The sequence below is a fragment of the Myxocyprinus asiaticus genome, chromosome 1 (assembly GCF_019703515.2).
Source record: "Myxocyprinus asiaticus isolate MX2 ecotype Aquarium Trade chromosome 1, UBuf_Myxa_2, whole genome shotgun sequence".
Taxonomy (NCBI): Eukaryota; Metazoa; Chordata; class Actinopteri; order Cypriniformes; family Catostomidae; genus Myxocyprinus; species Myxocyprinus asiaticus.
The window spans coordinates 6,425,430-6,442,525 of record NC_059344.1 but is presented as its reverse complement, the minus strand read 5'-3'; the positions used below and the strand labels follow the sequence as shown (position 1 = coordinate 6,442,525).

The window sequence follows — 17,096 nt, the reverse complement described above, 5'->3', positions numbered from 1 at the left end:
TGCCCATTCGTCTTGGCAAAATGCCTCCAGGTCATGCAAAGTCTTTGGTCGTCTTGCATGAACCGCACGTTTGAAATCTCCCCAGAGTGGCTCGATGATATTAAGGTCAGGAGACTGTGATGGCCACTCCAGAACCTTCACCTTTTTCTGCTGTAACCACTGGAGGGTCAACTTGACCTTGTGCAGTACTGACTGGCATTTTCAAGGCTTTGGATATCTTTTTATATCCTTTTCCATCTTTATAAAGTTCCATTACATTGTTATGCAGGTTTTTGACAGTTCTTTTCTGCTCCCCATGGCTCAGTATCTAGCCTGCTCAGTGCATCCACGTGAGAGCTAACAAACTCATTGACTATTTATACACAGACACTAATTGCAATTCAAAAAGCCACAGGTGTGGGAAATTAACCTTTAATTGCCATTTAAACCTGTGTGTGTCACCTTGTGTGTCTGTAACAAGGCCCTGGTAGAATGGGCTCGTAGCCCTACTGGGGGCGGCATGTCCTGGGCGTTATGTGCCATAGTTATGGCGTCAATGAGCCAGTGGGCGATCCTCTGCTTGGAGACAGCGCTTCCTTTCCACTGTGCACCAAAGCAGACAAAGAGCTGCTCAGAGATCCTAAAGCTCTGCGTGCGATCCAAATAGATGTGTAAAGCGCACACCAGACACAGCAATGACAGGGCTGGGTCTGCCTCCTCCTGGGGCAGCGCTTGCAGGTTCACCACCTGGTCCCTAAAAGGGGTCTTGGGAACCTTGGGCATATAGCCCGGTCGGGGTCTCAGGATCACTTAAGAGTATCCTGGACCGAACTCCAGGCACGTTTCACTGACAGAGAACGCTTGCAGGTCTCCTACCCTCTTGATGGAAGTGAGCGCAGTCAGGAGGACAGTCTTCAAGGAGAGTGCCTTAAGCTCGGCTGACTGCAAAGGCTCAAAGGGGGCTCTCTGTAGACCCTGAAGGACTACAGAGAGGTCCCATGAGGGAACGAGGCGCGGTCTGGAGGGATTCAGCCTCCTGGCGCCTCTCAGGAACCTGATGATCAGGTCGTGCTTCCCTAAGGACTTACTGTTGACTGCATCATGGTGTGCTGCTATGGCAGCAACATACACCTTCAAGGAGGAAGGGGACAGCCTCCCTTCCAACCTCTCCTGCAGGAAGGAAAGCACTGATCCGCGTGCGCATCTCTGGGGGTCTTCCCATCGGGAAGAACACCACTTACTGAACAGACGCCACTTAAAAGGCACACAGGCGCCTCGTAGAGGGGCCAGACATGGAGATTCCAGAGGTCCGGTCACGGGTGCCAGACGGTGCCCCGTCCCTGAGAAAGAAGGTCCTTCCTCAGGGGAATTTGCCAGGGGGGGCTGTCACGAGGAGCGTGAGGTCCGAGAACGACGTCTGGGTGGGCCAGTAGGCTGCTACCAGGACGACCTGCTCCTTGTCCTCCCTGACCTTGCACAGGGTCTGTGCAAGTAGGCTCACTGGGGGAAATGCATATTTGCACATGCCAGGGGGCCAGCTGTGTTCCAGCGCATTTATGCCGAGGGGGGCCTCGGTCATGGCATACCAGAGCGGGCAGTGGGAGGATTCTTGGGAGGTGAACAGGTGCACCTGTGCCTGTCCGAATCGACTCCAAATCAGCTGGACCACCTGAGGATGGAGTCTCCACTCTCCCCTGAGGGTAACCTGTCATGACAGCGCGTCCACTGTAGTGTTGAGGTTGCCCAGGATGTGAGTGGCTCGCAGCGACTTGAAGTGCTGCTGACTCCAGAGGAGGAGACGGCAGGCGAGTTGTGACATACAATGAGAGCGCAGACCGCCTTGGCGGTTGACATATGCTGCCGTTGCCGTTTTGTTTGTCTGAACTAACATGTGCTTGCCCTGGATCAATGGCCGAAACCTCTGCAGGGCGAGTAGAATTGCCAACAACTCGAGGCAGTTGATGTGCCAATGCAGTCGCGGGCCCATCCACAAGCCGGTGGCTGCGTGCCCGTTGCAAACATACAAAGGAAAGGCATCTTTAAAAAGACGTGTCTTTAAAAAGACGTTCCGTGTGTGCCGCTCTTTTAGAGAAATATACTCTTTTAGAGAAATATACTCTCTTATTTCTGCCGAAGCGCCCAGGGGCATTCTCTGCAGTGTACCAGTGCAGAGGAGGGAGAAGCCACTGAAATGGGCCATCAGATCCAGCAGAGGTGAATGAACAGTTGTGGGAATTCCGTTCGGCTCCGAAGAGAACATCTGAATGAGTGGTTGCATACCAGCTCCTTTTATACCCCTATGTCCGGGGGAGTAGCATGCAAATACCACTCGCCAATTTTCACTGGCCTTTTATCAAAGACCAGAGGTGTCTCGGGCTCCCAAGAGTGACCCCTAGTGTCACTACATCGACACAACGTTGAGTGAGTGACAGATAGGGAACAGGAAGTGTCTCATATCTTCTGTGTGCAATGTGTGATTTAGATCAAAATTGAGATGTATGTTTAGTCTTGGGGGCAAATTACATGGATGTGACTATTTTGGGTCACGGTCATAGCATCATCACCTGGCAGCAGGAAGTGTGGCTCTTACAACAGACCTTAAAATAGTCCTCTTATATTTACCCAAATTGATTCAAAATAGTTTAAAATAATGTCAAATACCATGTGTCCACCTTGCATTGTTCTCCGAAAGCCACCTGGTGGAAATGGACCCATGGTGCTTGGGCCCGTCATCGCTGCTTGCAGCTATATTTATTATTATTATTTTATAAAGTGTAAAAAAATTCCCTCTAAATGTGCATGGAGCAGTGGGGGTGGGAGCGCAACTGATGGCACAGGCAAGGCAGACAGTCCAACTAATCTGATCCACGAATCAGAATGTTCATTTCAGACATGATTGGATGTTTGCTAACCAATCATATTTTACGTTTCAGTAAGGGGTGGGATATTTCCAGCGTCTAATGCTGATACACAAGCAACCCTGGAGTAACCACAATTTGCGCAATATATTTATTTCCCTGCTAAACGTAACTGGTGGCCAAAAGTTTGGAATAATGTACAGATTTTGCTGTTTGGGAAAGAAATTGGTACTTTATTTCACCAAAGTGGTCACAAAGTATGTAAAAAACAGCACCATCACTATTTGAAAAAAGTCATTTTTGATCAAATCTAGACAGGCCCCATTTCCAGCAGCCATCACTCCAACACTTTATCCTTGAGTAATCATGCAATATTGCTAATTTGGTACTAGAAAATCACTTGTCATTATATCAAACACAGCTGAAAGCTATTTGGTTCATTAAATGAAGCTTAAAATTGTCTTTGTGTTTGTTTTTGAGTTGCCACAGTATGCAATAGACTGCAATATAATGTCTTAAGGTCAATATTTGGTCAAAAATGGCAAAAAAGAAACGGCTTTCTCTAGAAACTCATCAATCATTGTTTTGAGGAATGAAGGCTATATAATGCTTGAAATTGCCAAAAAACTGAAGATTTCATACCAATGTGTACACTACAGTCTTCAAAGACAAAGGACAAGGACAGAAAGAGATGTGGAAGGCCAGATGTACAACTAAACAAGATAATAAGCACATCAGAGTCTCTAGTTTGAGAAATAGATGTCTCTCATGTCCTCAGCTGACAGCATCATTGAATTCTACCCACTCAACACCAGTTTCATGTACAACAGTAAAAAGAAAACTCAGGGGTGCAGGCTTTATGGGAAGAATTGCAAAGGAAAAGCCACTTCTATATATGGTAATACAAGATAACATGTTAGCTTGGACATTACTACACTCATATAAGCTATACAATGCTTAACACTTTATTGCATATTATGCATGTATTACCTTATTAGAGTAATTTTCATAGTAGCCTAATAAAAGGAACATTAATAAGACCTATACAATTAAATACATATTTAACATCAAGTTACCATACCATTGTTCTTAGTAGTGTACTGTACACCAAGCCAGCAAGAAACTTACCCTGATATACATTTTGTAAATTCATGTGGATCTATAATTACAACAGTCGATGTTTGTTTTGTTTTTTTATGAAAAAAAAAAAAAAATTATAAATTGTACATATGTACTGTATATAAATATTTGAATTTTAGAGACACCAGGTGCATGTTTTTTTGGGGGGGGTCCATCATAAATTCACAGGATGCCCACCTCTTCAGACATAACTACACCACTGGTTGTAGGCCTACTTTTATTGTAACAGATGGTTTCCCTTGTTCAAAAATGTATCAGAATAGGTATAGGGTGAAGCCATTCTCTGGCGAATTATAATTCCTTTTCTATTTCTCTGATCAGAATTTGTCCTTTTGCGCCTTGCCCCTGTTTGTGTTTGTTTTTATTTTTGAGATGTGCTTAATTATCTTATCATATAGGGTACAATGAGCTAAAGGCACACCTTAAGGAAAATGTGCTATTTTTCTGATCACATAGTATATCAAGATTCAAAAAATGCATTTATTTTTATTGAATATTGATGGACCAACATAATGTGTGTGAAAAGAAATAACGGAAGGTTGTTTTGAATAATATCAATATTAAAAAAAAATAAAATAAAAAAAAAATAATAAAAAAAAATAGAGGTGGCGAGGGGGGCTTTTACCCCAAATTCTTTTCTTTCACTTATTGAACAGTTATTGGATTTTTTTGTATTTTTTATAGCCTATATACAGTTGAAGTCAGAAGTTTTTCATACACATTAGCCAAATACATTTAAACTTTTTTCACAAAAATATATAATGTTTTTCACAATTCCTTTCATTTAATCATAGAAAACATTCCCTGTCTTAGCTCAGTTAGGATAACTATTTTAAGAATGTGAAATTTCAGAATAATAGTAGAGAGAATAATTTATTTCAGCTTTTATTTCTTTCATCACATTCCCAGTGGGTCAGAAGTTTACATACACTTCGTTAGCATTTGGTAGCATTGCCTTTAAATTGTTTAACTTGGCTACCCAAAACATTTGACCCTTCTACAAGCTTCTCACAATAAGTTGCTGGAATTTTGGCCCATTCCTCCAGACAGAACTGGTGTAACGGAGTCAGGTTTGTAGGCCTCCTTGCTCGCACATGCTTTTTCAATTCTGCCCACATATTTTCTATCAGATTGAGGTCAGGGCTTTGTGATGGCCACTCCAATACCTTGACTTTGTTGTTCTTAAGCCTTTTTGCCACAACTTGAGGTATGCTTGGGGTTATTGTCCATTCGGAAGACCCATTTGCATCCAAGCTTTAACTTCCTGGCTGATGTCTTGAGATTTTGTTTCAATATATCCACATAATTTTCCTTCTTCATGATGCCATCTATTTTGTGAAGTGCACCAGTCCCTCCTGCAGCAAAGCACCCACACAACATGATACTGCCACCCCCATGCTTCATGGTTGGGATGGTGTTCTTCAGCTTGCAAGCCTCACCCTTTTTCCTCCAAACATAATAGTCATTATGGCCAAACAGTTCAATATTTGTTTCATCAGACTATAGGACATTTCTCCAAAAAGTAAGATCTTTGTCCCCATGTGCACTTGCAAACTGTAGTCTGTATTTTTTATGGCAGTTTTGGAGCAGTGACTTCTTCCTTGCTGAGCAGCCTTTTAGGTTATGTCGATATAGGATTCATTTTACTGTGCATATAGATATTTGTCCACCTGTTTCCTCCAGCATCTTCAAGGTCCTTTGCTGTTGTTCTGGGATTGATTTGCACTTTTATCACCAAACTACACTTAATTTTCCCGTTAAAAAAAAAAAAAGAACTGGCAGCAGGGTTGCCAGCAAGTTACTGTAAAATTAACAGTATCTTGCTGTAGCTGAAATTTACAGCTTGCTACTGTTTTTGCAAATACAGCATAAAGCTGTTATTTTGCTACCTTTACAGTAAAATACTGACAAAAGGATTAGCAGTTAATTATTGTTTATTTGCACTTTTCACAAGGTATATTTGCAGGATTTTACTGTAAACTACAGTAAAGATACACTACATGCTACTGTATAAGCTATTGAGTAGTGGACTGCTAGCAAAAAGGACTACAATGCGTTTACTTTTTTCTAAATCTTGTGATTTAATAAATTATTCCTTAGTCTTGCAATAAAAAAAATACCATGTTTTAATAGTGTATAAATGTAGCCTTTGAAATAGCGACTTAAACTTAACTTTTGTCTTTTCAAAACATCTCTTTATTTGCAAAACAGCATTCTTGCAAAACATCTGTACAAAATTATAAGGCAATTGGTAAAACAAAGCCCAAAGCTGATTTGGGTAAATAAACTTACATTTCATATAAATATGAAATACATATAACAAATAACAAATCTCTGTCTGTCCAAACTCTGAACACAAACACTCAAATAACTGAGAAAGTGGCTGAATGAATGACTAAAACAGTGTGTGTGAGTGTCTGAGAAAGTGTTTGAGAGTTTGTGTGTGTGTGTGTGTTTGTGTGAGAGTGTTTGTGCAAGTTTGTGTGTGTTGTGTGTGTGAGAGAGAGAGAGAGAGAGAGAGTTTGTGTGTGAGAGAGTGTTTGAGTTTGTGTGTTGAGTGTGTGTGTGTGTGTGAGAGAGTGTTTGTGTGAGTTTGTGTGTGTGTGTGTGAGATAGTGTTCGTATATGAGTGTTTGTGTGAGTTTGAGTGAGTTGAGCGAGTGCGTGTGAATGACTGGGTTCACTGACTTATAAAGTCCCACTCAAAGTCCATTAGTTTCTTTAGTAGACTGGAGACACGAGGGTTGACTCATCTTTTTCTGGGCAACTTTCCCCGTACGCTTTGACAGGACTTTGCCTTGTCCAGCCTTGGTGCCTCTCTCAGGATTTATCCCGATTAAACACCTGAAAAACAAATGTGTTTATTCATAATTGGTGTCAGGAGACCTTTCTTAAAGGAATGGATCACCCAAATATAAAAATTCAATCATTTACTCACCTTAATGCCATGTCAGATGTGTATGATTTTCTATCATCATCAGAACACAAACGCAGATGCCTGTCATTTCAGCGCTACAGAGACAACAATGGAACGTTATTTAAATAAAATTTGCAACGTTGTTTGAAGGCTGCACTTCGCAGAATAAAAAAGTTACATTTTTATGAATCTCACCCTGTAATATGGAAGATCCATTTCAGAAATCCAGCTGCACTCGGTGTCACAGTTGGTTTCCCACTGAAATAAGTGTTTAAAAAGTTAGATACAATTCCAGTTTCACCAATGTTTTCAGATTAAAAGAAAAGGAATATCCTTCTCTATCAGCTCAACACTGATCAACAAAGATCTTGGGCTTAAAGACAGAAATATAACATTACAAACAGCTTATTTAGTTGATATTGGGATCTGATGGCAGGTAGGCTACCAAAATCATTATCACAGCACAATGAGTTGAACATAAATGTAATGTTTTATGGCTATGCTAAAAAAGCAAAGCAAAAGGGTACTCACCTATTAATTCAGAAGATGAAGATAGGTGAAAAAATAAATAAATAAATCACCCTTTAAACACGTATGGGCTCACTGTAGTCTTGTGTTCCCAAAATGCAATGCAAAAATACTGTAAAGTTCCGTTGTATTTCCTTTGAGCAATCAATACTGTAAAATACCGTAATATTACGTCTAAGTCATTTAACCAACCAAAATTAACAGTAATGTACTGCATTTAAAAATAACAGGATTATACTGTTGATATTTTGAAGTAAATTAACAGCAATTTTTAAGAGTGTTCATCTCTAGGAGACAGAATGTGTCTCCTTCCTGAGTGGTATTATGGCTGCATGGTCCCATGGTGTTAATACTTGCGTACTATTGTTTGTACAGATGAACATGGTACCTTCAGTCATTTGGAAATTGCTCCCAAGGATGAACCAGACTTGTGGAGCTCTACAATTTTTTTTTTTCCCAAAGTCTTGGATGATTTCTTTTGATTTTCCCATGATGTCAACCAAAGTTTGAAGGCACTGAGTTTGAAGATAGACCTAAAAATACATCCACAAATACACCTCCAATTAGCCTATCAGAAGCTAATTGGCTAATTGCCTAAAGGCTTGACATCATTTTCTGGAATTTTCCAAGCTGCTTAAAGGCACAGTTAACTTAGTGTATGAAATCTGACCCACTAGAATTGTGATATAGTTAATTAAAAGTGAAACAATCTGTCTGTAAACAATTTTTGGAAAAATTACTCTTGTCATGCACAAAGTAGATGTCCTAAACCAGTGTTCCCCAACCTCTGGGTCACGACCCAGTACCAGGCAGTGGAAGAGTTGCTACCAGGTCGAGAGAACGTTCTGGGAAAAAATTCTGCGCAGCACTGATATACGCCCTTTATGAGGCACTATCCAATTTACATAAAATATCTGTTCCACTCTTCCTATAGATGAAGTTACTGTTTACAAACAAATGCTCCGCCCTGCTCTTTCCTGGTTGTTTTGTTGCCCAGAAAATAACTGCTGTCTATGGGCGCTTCGCTCAAATTGTGCTGAAACTAACCAAAAAGTGCTGTTTATGGGGTTGAAACACACCGTTTTTCACAGATTATTGGAGATTATGGCTTCTTTAAATTTTCCACCAGATCGTTGCATCAGGAAAAACAGGATTTTACATAAATTATGATAATTCACGCGTCACCGTCATTGTTATCGCGTCTGCTCTATTAAACACAATTGACCCGCAGCAGCTGTTGGTTGATATTAACTTTTTTTTTACTAAACAATTACGTGAACTCTGATCGCAAACGGCTGTTTTTAATTTCCAAAGTGCTGTCCCTGTGACAGATATGAGGTCAAATATGATCTAACGATGATCTGATCAAGATCCTCATATACGATATAACAGGAGGAACATATCCCGTCTTGTGAAAGGATAAATTAATAAAAATTATGTCATACAGCTAAAATTATGTTTTTGCATTTATTTTGAATGCAGTAAATAATATTGTTCAATCGAAAACAGCTGTTATTAAGTTTTGATATGGAATATGATTATACTGAAGTAAGAATATTATTATTTATTGTATGTGGGTTAATAATTTAAGCAGTAAAGACACATATTGCATGTCTAGTGGTAGTTTTTATTTTTTAGATATCACATTTCTTGTGTTAAAGTGTGAAGTGTGTTAAACGTGAGGATGTGTATTTATTCATCATCAACCTGTTTCATGTCCGACATAATCATACAGGCTCACTGAACCAAGTTTAAACTTGTTTTGCCGATATTTCAGAAAAGAACCCACATACTTTCTTCACTGTAAACCATAGATATTCCTTTATAATAACTTTTATTAACATTAAAATACATTATTACATTCTATTAAGATTAAAAGATTATTTAGACTGCAGCGCTGCCTATTTCCACCATTGAAATCTGCTGCTCGAAAGAACCCGAATAATACATACATTTATTTTTTTTAATAAAAGGTGTTTTAGGCGGTCAAATTGTATTACTTCACTTGCCATTGGTGAAGTTATATTTGGCATCTGCTTAGCACTCAACCTTCTAGGTCGTGCACCTTCGGCGCGCGTGCGTCGTCAATGAAAAAGGTTGCTAGAGGCGGCGCGATACCGTTGCGTGCAGCGCTTATGACAGACAGACAAAAGCAGCGGCGGCGGCTACCGATGCGCAGATATGAATCCTGCAAATGACCTACCGAACACCTCAGCGTCACTTGCGTTTTGCATCCCTGTGTTCTAAACTCATATAACCGCAAACGATCCATTTTAAAGCGCTTTGGATTTAATATTTCACTGCGGGGAACAAAACCACTCCATCCATCATTCGCGCGGGCGTGAGATGACAAAGGTGGGTGCGAATGTAATGTGTTATCGTAGGGCTTTATCACTGTCAGTGGCCTGGATTGAAAGGAATAGCCGCATACCTGCCCTTTGTCTTTTCCTGATACCCTACTATCGCGATGGCTGTTTTGGCATGGATTCACTTGCATCTGTTTTTATGCGTGTGTGAATGAAGGGTTACCTATGCGTTTGTATTAAGAGAACGATACAAATGTATCGGCGTTCCCTCGTGCACTTCACTGATTTTAATGATCATTAACTGGTAAATAGATATTGATCAGAGGAGTGCATGGAATAACCGATGAGTGTATTGGCTATGTGTGTTGAATGTGTGTGCGTCAGGTTTTAGGGACAGTTCCACCTGGGATTATCAATTTGGGCAGTCAGCCCGCTCGCAGCATTATTCAGGCTTTCCACGTTTGATTGTCTGATTGCATCTTGTGGACTTAAAATGAATATGGTGTTTGGTCCATTTTCATCATGAAGCAAGCTTAGAAAAGCTTATTGCATTGAACGAAGCGGCAGCAGAAACAGATGAAGTGCTCAAACCGTAAACCTATACAAATCTGAAAGGTTTAGCCCTGTAGCGTCGGGATGCATATGTTCTTCACGTTGTGTTCAATGCAAAGTGCAGTCTGATTCACAGTAAAAAAATGTTCTTGGTTTGTCCAGTTCTGTGTTAAGACAGTTGTTTGTGTTGAAGTTCAATGCAAATTGTCAGACAGATTCACTGTTAATGCGAATTAAAGATGAACTTAAGCGTATTTTGAAGAGTTCATAGCCTACTAAATCTGCTTTTTCAAGAGCAGTGAAAATGAGGCTGAAAAATGTGTAAAGCAAAGATATCATCCCACACAGCACATAAATTCAACATGGAAGTGGCTATGGTCCATGTATGTGACTGTAGCCCTCAGCCAGTCAGATTCAGATATACCTCCACATTTGATGGTCAGAGCTAATCTTATGTATTTATTTTTTTTTATTTTATTTTATGTGAAACAAGCTTATAAGTGCTTTGTGCATTGAAGATAGGTGAAGTGCACACCTTAAACCTAAACAGATTTGCATGTTCAGTGCAAATTGTCCTACAAATACGTAGGAAATGCATATGAGTTTATATATTTTAAAACCCCCTTTAAAAAAATTCAGTGATATTGTTTAGTTAAAACACACACACAATGGTGTGGTCCTGTTAGCCTCAAGTTCTCAGTGAGTCTGATTCTCAGCCAAGGAGGATATACCTCCATTTTTGATGGTCTGAACTCATCTGGTGGATTTGAATAAATGTAATGGTGTTTGAGCTTTTATTTATTTAGGTTTAAGTTAAAAAGCCCCTTTGCACTGAAGATAGGTAAAGTGTGCAAACTTTAAACCTGCAAGAAATTTGCAAGTTCAATGCGAAAGACTATAGAATAATATTGCTGAATAGGAAGTTGGAAGGTGTTTTGTAAAGATATTATTTTACAAAAAACCTAAATTCCTCATGAAAAAAGTATTGCTAGCCTCACGCTTCCAGCCAGTCAGATTCATTCACGGTCCACCTCAATTTTTAATGGTCTGACCATTATTATTATTATTATTATTATTGACATGAGTGGAATTAAATGAATACAATTGAAATATACCTAAAAATGCTCACTTGCACTGAAAGCTGCAGGGCCTTAAAAGCTGCAAACCAATAAATAATGAACTATAAATAATAATAAGTAATAAATAATAAGTTTTGTCCAGTGTGGTGATAAGAGGCTTATATCCTTCATGCTGAACTTCAATGCAAATTTTTATATTTATATTAAATATTTTTTATATATTATTTCTATTTTTTAATATTAATTCCATATTTAAACAATGTAGATTAAAATCTGATATTTAAGTGATTTTTTTTGTTTGTTTTTTACCATTTATTTACAGTACCAAATATGTTTTTAAAGTTTTACGTTAAAAACAAACTTTTTTCAAATGTTTTTCCAAGGATCGATCAGAAGCGTCACTGCGTTTTGAAATTCAAATGACTATAAAAATTTACACAAACATGTAGCAGACGTGTGGTGCCGACATTTCCTAGTCAGCTTCATAATTGTATCTTTTTTCTTTGTCCTACTGTTTTTCTCCCATGATCACACATTATTCATAATTTTTAAAAACTGATTTTGAGATGATTAGCAGAGATGATCAACATTATCTGATGCAACAAATGTTGGACATATAAATATAACAATGTACATATTTGCAAACAATATTTTTAGCTTTTAAGATGAAATAAAGAGGAACCCGTTTTTAGGGAACACCATAGAGAAAAGATCTTAATTGCAGACACAGTGTATATAAAGTCTGCAAAATTCATACATTTGTAAATATATATTTGATATAATATGAATTAATTATATATTTATTAATATTAATTTATATACAATTTAGTGTTTAAAGGTTTAATTTACATGGTTAAAGGAATATTTCACCCAAAAATTCAAATTCTGAATTTTTTTTAAAAAATCATTACACATAAAAGGAGAAATTTGAAAAAAAATCTCATCTGCTGTGGCTTTATGTTGTTGTTTTTTTTTTTGTCCTTATTTTAACAGCTCCAAGTCACCATTCATTTTCCTTCAAATGCAAACAGCTGTGTGATGATTTAAAAATGTTCCTTTAGAGTTCCCCAGAAGAAGGAAAGTCATCCAGGTTTGGAGCAACATTAGGGTGAGTACTGTAAATGTTGTCAGCATTTTTATTTTTGGGTAAATTTATCCTTTAAGGGATAGTGACACAACACTAGAGCAACTTGATCTCCAGTGCTTTGCTAAAGCAGGATTGTAATCTCGGTAACTCCTGACAGATGCGGGTTATCAGCTCAGACTCTTAACCTTTAGATGAACAAACATCCTGAGCCAAAACCTAACTGTCAATATGAGAAAGTGTGTAGTGCTAAGATCAATTACATAATTCCGCTACATTATTAACAGACCTTTCAATTGGCCCCGATCAAGTGTAACTGGTCAAAGTACAGCCAATCCCTAAAATCAAGTATACTGGATGGATTTTCATCTTAACATTATACACATCGGTTTACGTTCTCCTGTTTCTACTGCGCTGCTATGTGTTGGCATTTAAAGCGAGAATCTGATTAGATCGCCTATGATTACATATTTACGTCTGGGTTCTTCTTTGCTGCAGCAAAAAGTTAAAGCAGGAAGGGAAGTAGTGTGTGTGTGTGTGTGTGTGTGTGTGTGTGTGTGTCTTGACTAATTTACTGCACACATAAAATGCACCATCTTCTTTCTGCATCCATTTGGTTGCCCTGGTCGCAACCTTTTCCACAACCCTTGCAATAATTTCACTCCTCTGCTCTGAGTCTGCTTGCATCATTTCTTGTGTTTCTTTTCATCTGTGTCTCATTGCTCTTTTCTTTCACATATTTATTGATGTTCTGTTCATTTTGCTGCTCATGCATTTGCATGTGAATTAAAACAATAGCCTTTATCTTGTCTTCATAATGCAGTTGTTGTTTTGGCATGCAGTTTTTATGTTCTCACATTGTGGATAAAGGTTGTATTTTTAAAACCGAATGAGCAAGTTCAAAGCATGTAATGAAGATGTTAAGCAACAAAGACATTTATTGACCCATTGAAGATATCAATTTGATACTGGTCATAAAAGATGTGACATTCAAAAGCAGTGTGGTTGGAGGTGTGCCATTTGTTATTACAGTGTTTGCAGGGCAGCACTCTATTGATATGCATCAAATACAATGGTTGGGGTTTGTTCTAATCCTCTAACCTGTAATTAATTCAGACCAAGTCGCTAAATGCACATACTCATTCAGTATGTATATGCAGTATATCTATCTATCTATCAATCAATCTATCTTTTATTTATTTATTTTATTTTTAGCAAAAGTATATCGACCTTCAATATTATTAACGTATTAGGCTGATTCCGGCAGTAGAAAAACTGTTTGTGTTTGTGAGTTATGGGTGACGGAGATTTGTTTATGACAAACTGATTTTGCCTGGCTCCCACATCTGTGGTTTAACTGTGCCAAATATAGAGAGTAAAATTATCAAGGTAACTGTTACTTACCATGAGAGAATGTGCATTCTTTGTAATAACTGTAACTATTTCAAAGTCTTTTGAGAATGCTGTGGAAAATGAATACATTATTAATAGATATGGAATGTGAATAAATTCCGTTGAAAATACAAAGAGAACCTACAAGAAGACTTCATGTATGGAAATTTGTATTTATTTATTTATTTTTTGTCATAGAATTTATTAATTGTGTTTTTAAATTTTGCTCCTGGTGCCCATGAGTTATGTTGTGAGTTGAGTATCCCCCATATGGCATATGATTATTTGTATTATTATTTTGCTTTGATAACATGGTGTTTAACTGCTTTTATTGTTTATACAGTGTGAAATACTGTTCTTTTTAATAAAAATAAAAAAACATCGTATCATTGTATCTCCCATTTCCCATTTCTGGTTTGCTGCTATTATGAACACAATTTTACCAAATCGCGGAAGTGAACTGCTATTGATGACATATAATTCGCGTCTTTGCACGCTCCCGATCGCAATTATTATGGTTTAATGAATTTCTTATACCAGCTTGTATCCAAATAAATCACCTTCATAAAGCAGCTCACATTCTTCACATCTCTTGCAACGCATCTGCGGGCTTGTGGCAGACAAACGCTAATATTCTTCACATTATTGCACATTCAATGCATCTGTGGCAGACAAACATAACTGTCGTTTTGTGCATTTAAAGTTTTGGTGGTAAATCCAGAGATGAATACTTTAATTACACAGCGAATCTGATGTCTTCTTGAGTTGGTGCCTATTTACAGTGGTACACGGCTGCCGGTTATCCTCATGTTGATGACGTAACCGGACCACGGTAAGGACCCAAAAAATATGATGTGAACAGAGACCAGTGGGGGAGGGGGGAGGAAATAAACTTGGGTTTGGTTCAAGCAATCTAACCAAGTGTGAAAGCACCCTTAATTTGATTGTAGTTATAATCAATGACATTTACACAGTTGAGGTATTTACCTAATTTGACATTATATAACCATTTCATTCTGTTCTGTGTGATTTCTAGTGCCGTATTCGATTTGTTAAAAATGATTATATAACTTTAACCAAGACTAAACTTTAAAATGTTAAAATAATTAAAACTCTTTAATTGTTTAATCCTTACTTAATCATGTGATTATTATTTTGTTAGCCATGAAATATGAAAGAAGATTTTGAATATGCTTTGTCTAAAAAAACCCCACCATAAAATACTCCACAAAGTGAGGAACAAACCCATAGTCTTATTTATATATTAGACTAGGGCTGTCACGATTACTCGATTCAATTTGATTACTCGATTACAAAATTGGCGAATCGACAAATCGAAAATAAGGCGGAAGTGATGTAGTTCACAGATGAGGGTCCAAACACATAATGACAGGAGGTGTCAGCTTTCACTTTAGATTTGAGAAAAAAATGCAGGACCTAAAAAAAAACATAACATCACTTCAGAAATGCAACAGAACTCAAAAAGATGACATCCAGTTTCCACAGACCCGCTGGACACATGCGATAATCTCTGCATGGATTTGTGGTGCTGCACGTCCACACAAACACCAACACCTCCTGCAACCCCCCTCCTCCCCCCTCCTGCTACTCAACCTGCACTTAAGATCTGTGAGGATGATGTGAGCCGCGTCTTTCAGAAACAAAAGACAAGGAAAGCTTCAGGCCCAGATGGTGTCTCACCAGCTTGTCTTTGATCCTGTGCTAACCAGCTGGCCCCCATCTTCACACAGATCTTCAATAGATCACTGGAGCAGTGTGAAGTCCCATGCTGCTTCAAACGCACAATCATTATTCCTGTCCCAAAGAAACCAAAAATCACAGGACTTAATGACTACAGACCTGTCGCCCTGACGTCTGTGGTCATAAAATCATTTGAGAGACTGGTGTTGGCCCACCTGAAGAACATCACTGGACCCTTTCTAGATCCCCTTCAATTTGCTTATCAAGCAAACAGATCTGTGGATGATGCAGTCAACATGGGATTGTATCATATCCTGCAACATCTGGACAGACCAGGGACATATGCTAGGATCCTTTTTGTCGACTTCAGTTCAGGCTTTCAACACCATCATCCCAGCTATACTCCAGAATAAATTACACCAACTCTCTGTTCCCATGTCTATCTGTCAGTGGATTACCAGCTTTCTGACGGACAGGCAGCAGCTTGTGAGACAGGGGAAACTCACTTCCAGCACCTGTACAATCAGTACTGTTGCCCCCCAGGGATGTGCTCTCCCCACTACTCTTCTCCCTCTACACTAATGACTGCATCGCCAAGGACCCCTCAAGCTCCTGAAGTTTGCAGATGACACCACCTCATCCGAGATGACGATGAGTCTGCATACAGAAGGGAGGTTGAACAGCTGGCTTTCTGGTGCAGTCAAAACAACCTTGATTGTGGACTTTAGGAGGAACACCCAACTGTTACCCAGTTGAGGAAGTTCAACCTGCCACAGGTGCTGCTGATACAGTTCTACTCAGCAGTCATTGAGTCTGTCCTCTGCACTTCAAATCTGTCTGGTTTTGTTCAGCTTCGAAATCAGACATCAGAAGACTACAAAGGACAGTTCGGACTGCTGAGAGGATTATTGGTTGCCCCCTGCCCCCCCCCTTCAATAATTATACACACCCTGCCCATTACCTTTTTGAACTGTTGCCTTCTGGCCGACGCTTCAGAGCTCTGAGCACCAGAACTGTCAGGCACAGGAATAGTTTTTTTCCCTCAGGCTATCCATCTCATGAACAGTTAAATTTCCCCATTGAGCAATAACTATGTGCAATACACAGTTAAGTCTTTTTTTATATTTATCCAACACATCCAACCTCTTCTGCCATTTCATTCCTCTAAAAAAAAAAAAAAAAAAACAAAAAAAACAACATTTGCACTGTTCATAACAGATTTGTATTTGCACTCTACATAACAGATAACAGATTTGTATTAGATTGCACTCGTATGTGTATGTATGTATGTGTGTCTCTATGTGTGTATGTACGTATGTGTATAACAGTTTTTTATTTTGTTTATTATTATCTATGTCTTGCTGTTGTTTTTGTATTGTTTTTGTATTGTCGTACACTGGAAGCTCCTGTCACCAAGACAAATTCCTTGTATGTGTAAGCATACTTGGCAATAAAGCTGATTCTGATTCTGAGATGCGCGAGAGAAGATGAGCCATTCGTTTCCCCACAGGACTCCCTGAACACCCTGAAAAACACATTGGAATGCACTCAACCTATTTA

At 38.8% G+C, this 17,096-nt stretch overlaps 1 protein-coding gene across 2 annotated transcripts in view; it reads left to right on the top strand.

The window, feature by feature from the left end:
- The first annotated feature begins 9,567 nt into the window (after positions 1–9,567).
- The window catches only part of gal3st3 (galactose-3-O-sulfotransferase 3), a 70,744-nt gene continuing 63,215 nt past the window's right edge, over positions 9,568–17,096 (top strand). The window contains exon 1 of one of the 2 annotated variants that reach the window (XM_051711868.1): positions 9,568–9,777. The gene's annotated coding sequence lies outside the window, so the exon portion shown is untranslated. Of the gene's footprint in view, positions 9,778–12,350; positions 12,468–17,096 lie in introns of those variants that run through there. The other variant, XM_051711877.1, reaches the window with a different exon arrangement.